We start from the raw sequence: 11,007 nt of genomic DNA on the forward strand, positions 1-11,007 counted from the left end.
ATGGCAGGAAGACAAAGAAGAATGGGACTTATTGGGACAACTGAGAGTAAAAAGTACAACCTCTTAAAGGGCTATTGAGCAAGATAGATCAACAGCCAAGATGTTTATCCATCAGTATCATTTCTGGAAGACTATTTCAAAGAAATAATACCAAAGAAGTGAAGAAAAAAAGTGCAAATCTATTTATAGAAGGCATTTATAATATTAAAATATTAAAGTCTCAAAGTCCAGCTATCCAGAACACATTAAATTAATTTGATTATTGGAAAATTTAAAATTTTCAGTTTCATTCGAAATAACAAAAATTGTTCATATGAGTCTAAAATGATGTGCCTATTATAATTATAGTTGTATAGAACTTAAAAGCAGAAGGATTAAAAATACAACGGGATTATAAAAATTGCTACAGCAGGGAGTCAAAATAATTTTTTTTTGTTTTCATTTATAAGGTTTTAAGATAATTTAATAAGATTTTTAAAGCAATTTTTATAGTTCACAAAAAGGAAACTCCAATTTAGCAAACTCTAAATTTCTAGACGTGGACTTATACCTTGAGTCTAAATTTCCCATTTATGGTAATAGTCCATGAACTGCAAGATGACCTTGCAGAAAAGGTGGACTTGAGAAATCAGAACTTAAATTTCAATCAAAACATACCCTAAAAGTCATAATTATTTTTGACTGACACACAGTCCTATATCCTGCTAACCTGACTAAGAGTCTTTCAAGATTAATTTTCAGACTTGCTACTGGTTTAAGTGTCTCATCCTGGTTATTCAGACAAGAAAAAGAGGCCCAGGCTGTAATCTGGCTCTAGTTCATACTGCAGCACTAACCAGCCTCTCTTTGAGGCTCCCTTTTCTCATCTGAAAACTTGATTAGTATTATCTTGACCTTGCCTATTTCATCAAACTAGGCTTAGTTAAGACTGGCTCAAGAGTTCTCTGAGACCCTGTACTTAATTAAGCCTTCAGAGTCTTAATTGGAGGTCTGGGATCATCAAACCAACCACATCAAAATCACCTTGGGAGCTCTTTTGAAAGTATACAAAGCTGAGACTTATCCTCAGAGATTCAGCTGGTCTGGGAGAAAACCCTGGCACTTGTGCTTTTCAGAATCCTCACCAGAGGTGACTTCTTACACCTTATAATAACGAAGTAGCTTGAATTGGACTAACCCTTCAGCGGATAATAATTGCTAATTCTGAAGTGGGTGTGTGTGGTGGAACCAACTGATTGTAAATATTAATAGTGGCCCCAAACAGGCAGAAACTGGGAGAGAATTCAACCTGCAAAAAAATGAAATCATACTGAGCAAAACCTGTATTTCTATAACTTTTCCTCTGACGACAGGCCCAGTCTTTACGGCATGTGGGTGTAGAATTCAGACATAAAGGAGCTGTATTACTAGGCTGAGACATCACAAGTTATAATCTGAGGCTATCAAAGTGTCTGAGAATTGAGGGGGAAATCTTAAAAAGTAAGGTACAGGGAGAGGAGGGAGACCCAACATCTGCATACACATTTCTCTTAAATCCTTGGCTGAATCCTACAATGTACATATGGTAGCAAGACTCCAAGAGACTGAGGGAGAAACAACCAATGAAAAGCCAAAAGAGTTGAACAAAAATTTTATCAGCTGCCCAGTGCATAGTGGATAGAGTTTGGGGTTAGGTACCAGCAAAACAGGATTTAGAATATCGATGATAAATATGCTAAATAATCTATAAGAAAAGTTTGGTATAGTAGGTGAAGAGATGACGAATGTAAGGAGACATGAAAACTGTAAATAAGAACCAACTGAAAATTCTAGAACTAGACATACAATATATGATAACAAAAATTCAAAAATTAAGTGAGTAGGATTAACAGATTTTGAGAACAAAATTTGTAAGGAAGACAGAGTGGCAAAATAATTCAAGCTAAAATACAGGGGAAAAAGGATTGAAAAATATGAATGAAGCCACAATGACCTGTGAGACACAATCGAGTAGGCTGACGTGATGCAACTGAAGTAGAAGAAAGAAAAAAGAGAGAGAATGAGGAATTAATATTTAAGGAATGTTGGCTGAAAAATTTTCAGTTATTAAAAACAGCAAACCACAGGTAAAGTCTGCAAATCCCACACAGAATGAATGCAAAGAAAACCCATAACTAGGCATATCATAGTCAAACTGCAGAATATCACTAATATAGAAAAAAAAACTTAGTAGCAACTGGGAGGTAGGGTAAAAGACACATCACATACAGGCTCAAAATAATAATGACCCCTGGCTATTGAATACAAAATAATGGTGGCAAGAAGTAAATGGTGTGATAACATCAATTTCTGAAATTTTTAAAATTTATTTTTAATTGATACATAATTGATTTTACATATTTATGGGGTACAGAGTTGATTATCAGTATTTGTGTACAGTATGTGGATCAAATCTATATGTTAGCATGTTAATTATTAAAAATCATAATCACTAACAGCCCTCTTATCCAACAGTTTGATAACAGTGCCGATAGCAAAGGCTCTGTGCATGCTCTTCTTCAGCTTTCTTTCTTTTCTTTTCTTTTCTTTTGAATGTCTCTTTTTTTTACTGTATTTATCATTACACAATGAAATCATTTTTTTGTGACTGTTTACCACCTTTCTTTTGAATGTCTCATTTTTTTACTGTATTTATCATTACACAATGAAATCATTTTTTTGTGACTGTTTACCACCTTTATGTCCTAGGCAAGGATTAAGCATGAGATTCCACAAAATATATCTAATCTGACTAAATTTAATCATCACAACAACCCAATTAAACCCACCTAACAAAGGTGACTGCAGAGGCTCAAAGAGTTTAAGTCACTTGGCCAGAACACCAGATTCCAAACCTAGGACTCGTCCTTTCAAAAGCAAATTCTTTCTTTCTTTCTTTTATTTATATGTTTATTATTTTAGGCTCTCATTTATGAGTGAGAATATATTTCCCTTTCTGTGTCTGGCTTATTTCACTTAATATGATTTTCTCTAAGTTCATCCATGTTGCTGCAAATGAACTGAATGTTGGATGAACTGAACTCTTAAATCCTAATTTCACATTTTCTCATTTCATTCTTTTTTTACAGCTGAGTAGTATTCCATTGTGTACATTCCCAGTAATACACTGAACTTTCAAAAAGACAACTGAGGTTACTAGAAGTGTGAAGGGAGGGGGAGGGAGGAACAGGTAAAGGGCCATGAATCACAATGGTAGTCTATATTATTAAATATAATAATTATTCTGATGCAAGCATCACATATGGCACGTGTGTGTTGATGCTCAGCTCTGTACCCCACAGATATGTACAATCAACTTTGTTACAATAAAAAAGAAAAAATAAAAGCCAATTTTCTGAAGTCCTACTCTCTCCAGCGTTTCCCAATCACATAAACCTTTCAAGATCATATGCCAAGGAGTTTAAGCTTCCAAGATAATTTCTAAGAATTAAATTAATACCTATTATTCAAAAAAGACCGCTGAGATTAATGAAGGAACAGATAGGTGAATACTCGAAATGACATATAAATAGTGCTATTAAGAGCCTGGGGGAAGGATCCAGTCCTTTCTTGACATCTAATTAGTAAGCAATACTAAAGGGCTGAGAATAGGTGGACAGTCTTGACTTCCAGATGTCAAAGGAATTGGTTTCCCTGTGAATGGAGGTAATCCTGGAGATCAAAACAAGGAAGAACCTAAAATTCATTGCTACTTTTCAGTTCATGCAAACCCAGACGCTCGGGACATACCCCAGAAAACTAAATCGGAAGCTCTGGGAGTGTGACACAGGCATCCATATTTTTTTAAGGTTCACAGATGATTTCACTGTTTGACCAAAGCTAAGAGCTACTATTTTAGGATCCTAGAGCCTACATTTGGTCGATTGAGACTTGCCTTAGAAACTAATGTGACTCACAGAAGAAAGAACAGAATGTTGGATGAACTGAACTCTTAAATCCTAGTTTCATGTATTATCTGAGTAAAATGCGCTTGTCAAATAGAATATTATCCCCCATTCAGTAGGTTGTCTTTTCACTCTATTGTTTCTTTTGCTGTGCAGAAGGTTTTTAGGTTGATATAACTCCATTTTAAATTTTTTTCTTTTGCTACCTGTGCTTTTTGGGGTCTTATTCATAAAGCCTTTGCCCAGTTCTACTACCTGAAGTGTTTCCCTTGTGTTTTCTTTTAGTATTTTTATAGTTTCAAGTCTTTAATCCATTTTGAGTTGATTTTCATGTATGGTAAGATGTACAGGTCTAGTTTCATTCTTTTACATATGGATGTCCAGTTTTCCCAGCACCACTTATTGAAGAGGCAGTCCTTTACCCAATGCATGCTTCTGTTGCCCTTGTCAATATCAGTTGTCTGTAAGTATCTGGGTTGATTTCTGGGTTCTCTATTCTGTTCCATTGGTCCATGTGTCTGTTTTTATGCCAGTACCATGCTGTTTGTTTACTATAGCTGTGTGATATAATTTGATCTCAGGTAGTGTAATGCCTCTAGCTTTATTTATTTTTTTGCTCAAGATTACTTTGGCTATTTGGGGTCTTTTGTTTTTTCCATAAGAAAGTTAGGATTTTTTTTTTTCTATTTCTGTTAAGAATGTCATTGATATTTTGATGGAGATTGCATTGAATCTGCAGATAACTTTGGGAAGTATGGGCATTTTCACAACATTAATTCTTCCAATCCAAGAGTGTTGAATGTCTTTCCATCTTTATTTCTTTCAGTGACTTATAGTTCTCACTGTAGAGATCTTCCATCTCCTTGGTTAAATTGATTCCTAGGTATTTCAATTTTTTTTGGTGACTATTGTAAATGGGGTTGCTTTCTTGATTTCTTTTCCTGCTAGTTTGTTACTGTAATATTAAAATGCTACTGATTTTTGTGTGTTGGTTTTGTATAATGCAACTTTACTAAAATCATTTATCAGCTCTCAGAGTTTTTTGGTGGAGTCTTTAGGTTTTTGTATATATAGGATCATGTCATCAGCAAACAGGGACAGTTTGAGTTTGTCTTTTCCAATTTGGATGCCTTTTATTTCTTTTTCTTGCCTGATTGTTCTGGCTAGTACTTCTAATACTATGTTAAACAGGAGTGATGAGAGTTTGCATCCTTGTCTTGTTCCTGTTCTTAAGGGAAAAGCTGAAAGCTTTTGAAGGATGATATTGGTTGTGGGTTTGTCAAACACAGCTTTTACTGTGTTGAGATAATTTCCTTCTATACGTAATTTGCTGAAAGTCTTTATCACAAAGCTGTTGAATTTTATCAAATGCTTTTTCTGTATCTATTGAGATAATCATATGGTTTTTGTCCTTGATTTGGTTGATGTGGTGTATCACATTTATTGACCTGTGTATGTTGAACCATGTTTGCATCCCTGGGATGAATCCCACTTGATCATGGTGTATATATATATTTTTTTACATGTTGCTGTGTTCTGTTTGCTAATATTTTATTGAAAATTTTTTCATCATGCTCATCAGATATATTATCCTGTAGTTTTCTTTTTTTGTTGTTGCATCTTTGTCTGGTTTTGGTATCAGAGTGATGCTGGCCTTATAGAATGAGTTAGGGAGAGTGGCCTATGTTTCAATACTTTGGAATAGTTTGAAGAGAATTGGTTTTAATTCCTCTTTAAATATTTGGTAGAATTCAGCAGTGAAGCCATCTGGTCCTGGGCTTTTCTTTGTTGGGAGACTGCTGATTACTGCTTCAATCTTATTGATTGTTATTGGTCTGTTCAGGTTTTCTATTTCTTCTTGGTTCAGTGTTGGTAGTTTGTATGTGTCCAGAAATTTATTCATTTCCTCCAAGTTTTCAAATTTGTTGGCATATTGGTGTTAATAATAGTCTCTAATGCTTCATTGTATTTCTGTGGTATTGGGTATATTGTCTCCTTTTTCATTTCTGATTTTTGTTATTTGTGTCTTTTTTTTTTTTTTTTTTTTTTTTAGTTAACCAATGGTTAGTCTATTTTGTTTATCTTCTCAAAAAACCAACATTTTCTTTGATCTTTCGTATCATTTTTTGGGTCCCTATTTCTTTTAGTTCTGCTATTATCTTAATGATTTCTTTCTGTCTACTAAGTTTGGATTGAATTGTTCTGGTTTTTCTCATTCTTTGGGGTGTAGCATTAGGTTGTTTATTTGAAATCTTTATATTCATTTGATGTAAGCATTCATTGCAATAAACTTCCCTTTTGTGACTGCTTTTGCTGTATCCCACAGGTTTTGGTATGATGTGTCTTTATTTTCATTAGTTTCAANTTATTGAAGAGGCAGTCCTTTACCCAATGCATGCTTCTGTTGCCCTTGTCAATATCAGTTGTCTGTAAGTATCTGGGTTGATTTCTGGGTTCTCTATTCTGTTCCATTGGTCCATGTGTCTGTTTTTATGCCAGTACCATGCTGTTTGTTTACTATAGCTGTGTGATATAATTTGATCTCAGGTAGTGTAATGCCTCTAGCTTTATTTATTTTTTTGCTCAAGATTACTTTGGCTATTTGGGGTCTTTTGTTTTTTCCATAAGAAAGTTAGGATTTTTTTTTTTCTATTTCTGTTAAGAATGTCATTGATATTTTGATGGAGATTGCATTGAATCTGCAGATAACTTTGGGAAGTATGGGCATTTTCACAACATTAATTCTTCCAATCCAAGAGTGTTGAATGTCTTTCCATCTTTATTTCTTTCAGTGACTTATAGTTCTCACTGTAGAGATCTTCCATCTCCTTGGTTAAATTGATTCCTAGGTATTTCAATTTTTTTTGGTGACTATTGTAAATGGGGTTGCTTTCTTGATTTCTTTTCCTGCTAGTTTGTTACTGTAATATTAAAATGCTACTGATTTTTGTGTGTTGGTTTTGTATAATGCAACTTTACTAAAATCATTTATCAGCTCTCAGAGTTTTTTGGTGGAGTCTTTAGGTTTTTGTATATATAGGATCATGTCATCAGCAAACAGGGACAGTTTGAGTTTGTCTTTTCCAATTTGGATGCCTTTTATTTCTTTTTCTTGCCTGATTGTTCTGGCTAGTACTTCTAATACTATGTTAAACAGGAGTGATGAGAGTTTGCATCCTTGTCTTGTTCCTGTTCTTAAGGGAAAAGCTGAAAGCTTTTGAAGGATGATATTGGTTGTGGGTTTGTCAAACACAGCTTTTACTGTGTTGAGATAATTTCCTTCTATACGTAATTTGCTGAAAGTCTTTATCACAAAGCTGTTGAATTTTATCAAATGCTTTTTCTGTATCTATTGAGATAATCATATGGTTTTTGTCCTTGATTTGGTTGATGTGGTGTATCACATTTATTGACCTGTGTATGTTGAACCATGTTTGCATCCCTGGGATGAATCCCACTTGATCATGGTGTATATATATATTTTTTTACATGTTGCTGTGTTCTGTTTGCTAATATTTTATTGAAAATTTTTTCATCATGCTCATCAGATATATTATCCTGTAGTTTTCTTTTTTTGTTGTTGCATCTTTGTCTGGTTTTGGTATCAGAGTGATGCTGGCCTTATAGAATGAGTTAGGGAGAGTGGCCTATGTTTCAATACTTTGGAATAGTTTGAAGAGAATTGGTTTTAATTCCTCTTTAAATATTTGGTAGAATTCAGCAGTGAAGCCATCTGGTCCTGGGCTTTTCTTTGTTGGGAGACTGCTGATTACTGCTTCAATCTTATTGATTGTTATTGGTCTGTTCAGGTTTTCTATTTCTTCTTGGTTCAGTGTTGGTAGTTTGTATGTGTCCAGAAATTTATTCATTTCCTCCAAGTTTTCAAATTTGTTGGCATATTGGTGTTAATAATAGTCTCTAATGCTTCATTGTATTTCTGTGGTATTGGGTATATTGTCTCCTTTTTCATTTCTGATTTTTGTTATTTGTGTCTTTTTTTTTTTTTTTTTTTTGTTTTTTTTTTTTTGTGTTTTTTTTTTTTTTTTTTAGTTAACCTAGCCAATGGTTAGTCTTTTTTGTTTATCTTCTCAAAAAACCAACTTTTTTTTTTTTTTTTCTTTTTTTTTTTTTTTTTAGTTAACCTAGCCAATGGTTAGTCTTTTTTGTTTATCTTCTCAAAAAACCAACTTTTTTTTTTTTTTTTCTTTTTTTTTTTTTTTTTAGTTAACCTAGCCAATGGTTAGTCTTTTTTGTTTATCTTCTCAAAAAACCAACTTTTTTTTTTTTTTTTCTTTTTTTTTTTTTTTTTAGTTAACCTAGCCAATGGTTAGTCTTTTTTGTTTATCTTCTCAAAAAACCAACTTTTTTTTTTTTTTTTCTTTTTTTTTTTTTTTTTAGTTAACCTAGCCAATGGTTAGTCTTTTTTGTTTATCTTCTCAAAAAACCAACTTTTTTTTTTTTTTTTCTTTTTTTTTTTTTTTTTAGTTAACCTAGCCAATGGTTAGTCTTTTTTGTTTATCTTCTCAAAAAACCAACATTTTCTTTGATCTTTCGTATCATTTTTTGGGTCCCTATTTCTTTTAGTTCTGCTATTATCTTAATGATTTCTGTCTACTAAGTTTGGATTGAATTGTTCTGGTTTTTCTCATTCTTTGGGGTGTAGCATTAGGTTGTTTATTTGAAATCTTTATATTCATTTGATGTAAGCATTCATTGCAATAAACTTCCCTTTTGTGACTGCTTTTGCTGTATCCCACAGGTTTTGGTATGATGTGTCTTTATTTTCATTAGTTTCAAGAAATGTTTGGATTTCCTGTTTAATTTCTTCTTGGCCCCATAAGTCATTCAGGTGCATGTTGTTTAAATTCCATGTATCTGTACTGTTTCCAGAGCTTTGCTTCTTATTGATTTCTAGTTTTAATCTGTTGTGGTCTGAAAAGATGCTTGAAATGATTTCATTTTTTAAAAACTTGTCGAGACTTTATTTGTGACTCAACATGTGTTCTACCCTGAAGAATGTTCTACATGCTGATGTGAAAAAAATTTTAGCTCTATCCAGCCAAAATACATTTCAAAAATGAAGGTGAAATAATCCCATTTCCCATACGTAAAAGTTGGCAAAATTTTTCATAAGCAGTCCCTGGTAAGGAACTGGTAAGTAAGTTCTTCACAGTAAAGGGAAGTGATACCAGATAAAAATTGGGATCTATGAAAAGAAAAGGAGAGGAATAGAATGGTAATGGTAAATATGTGCGTAATATAAAAGACTTTTTATTTTTCTTATTTTCTTTAAAAATAATTGATTATTTAATGACAAAAAAATAATGGTATATTATGGGTTTTGTAACAAATTTAGAAGTAAAATTTTTGACTACAATAACACAAAGAATGGGAGGGGATGTATAGTGTTGTATGTTTCCTAATTATAAATGAAGTGATATAATATTAATTCTGTGTAAAAACCCTAGAGTAATTTCTAGAGAAAACTATAAAAGATGATGCAAAGTGATATAGCTAAAAATTCAACAGAAAAAATAAATGGGATACAGAAGCTATTCCATTAACACAAAGAAGACAGGAAAGAAACAAGGAAGAAAGAACATGAGGAACAAATAAAAAAAATAGCATAATAGTAGACATAACCATATCAATAATTACATTAAAAATGAGTGGACTAGCCCTGCAATTATTATTGTCAGAATGGACTTAAAAAAGACATAATTACATGCTGTATGTAATAGACATACTTTAAATACAAAGACATAGGTTGAAAATAGTAGGATGCAAATATTGAGCATGAGAAAGACAGTGTAGCTGTATAATATCAAAGTAGAATTCTAAACAAAGAGTATGCACAGAGATAGAGGGATATTTCATAATAATGAAAAGATTCTCTAAGTAATTAGTAGAACAAGTAAAAAATCAGTAAGGACTTGGAGGACTTGAACAACACTATGAAATAACTTTACCCTAATTGACATATGTAAAACATTATGCCAAACAACTGCAGAACAAATGTTCTTTTAAAGTGCATATGACATATTTAGCAAGATATACATAAGTAAAGTCTCAATACATTTCAAATCACTGAAATCATAAAGAATATATTTTCTTTTCACACTGGAATCACACTAGAAATCAGAAACAATAAGACATCTATAGAATATTTGAAAATTAAGGGTCATACTTTTAAATAATGCTTAAATCAGAGAAAAAAGATTAATGAATCCAATCAATTTCTAACTAAAGTCAACAAGGAAGAAAAACTACAGGAAACAAAAATTACCAGGAGTTAAAGAGAGCACATTACTGCAGAATCTACAAACATTCAAATACAATAAGTATGTGTTTGTGCTAATAAATAGAAAAACTTACTGAAATGGACATATTCCTTGAAAATCTTCACATGTGATCATAATGCACAACTGAGGTGATGATCTCTGGTCCAAAGGATGCCGCATATTTACAAGTAACTGGTGTCCTGCCATTTCTCTAATAAATCCCACCACACCTCCAACTTGTTCCTACCTCTTCCTTATTTAAAATCTTTAAGGGCTTTTGTTTGCCCACAGGATAATGTCCTGGTTTCTTAATTAAATATAAAATGTACTTCATGACTAATTTTTGCTTCCTTACCCAGTTTCTCTTATTTTCTCTATCTTATGTTCCAGCTGTAAAACAAAAAGAAACAAAAAAAAATGCACATTATATTGATTCTATGGTTCACATTTATTATATTTTAACTTATCTGATACTGGGATGTGTTTTATGATCAATGATATCTTATAACTAATTTGCCTATTGTTTTGGTCTTAGTGGCACCTCCAAATAATAATGAAATCCCCACAGATGTTATGATTTTTTTCATGCCTTTCTGATTAAACACAGAATTCTATCTGTCTTGCTTCCTTTTCCTATTTTGTGTACCTGGTGATCTGAACTCTCAATAGTGTTTACAAATGCCACCTATGTGTCAATTTTTCCTTAATAAGAACTATTTACTGAGTGTTGACTATTTGGAAGCCTCTATGCTATGTGCTATGGTATTTCTCTTGAAGTTTTATGACCCCTTGATTAGCAATTA

This window comes from Galeopterus variegatus, unplaced genomic scaffold (genome assembly GCF_000696425.1).
Source record: "Galeopterus variegatus unplaced genomic scaffold, G_variegatus-3.0.2 Scaffold2771, whole genome shotgun sequence".
Taxonomy (NCBI): domain Eukaryota; kingdom Metazoa; phylum Chordata; class Mammalia; order Dermoptera; family Cynocephalidae; genus Galeopterus; species Galeopterus variegatus.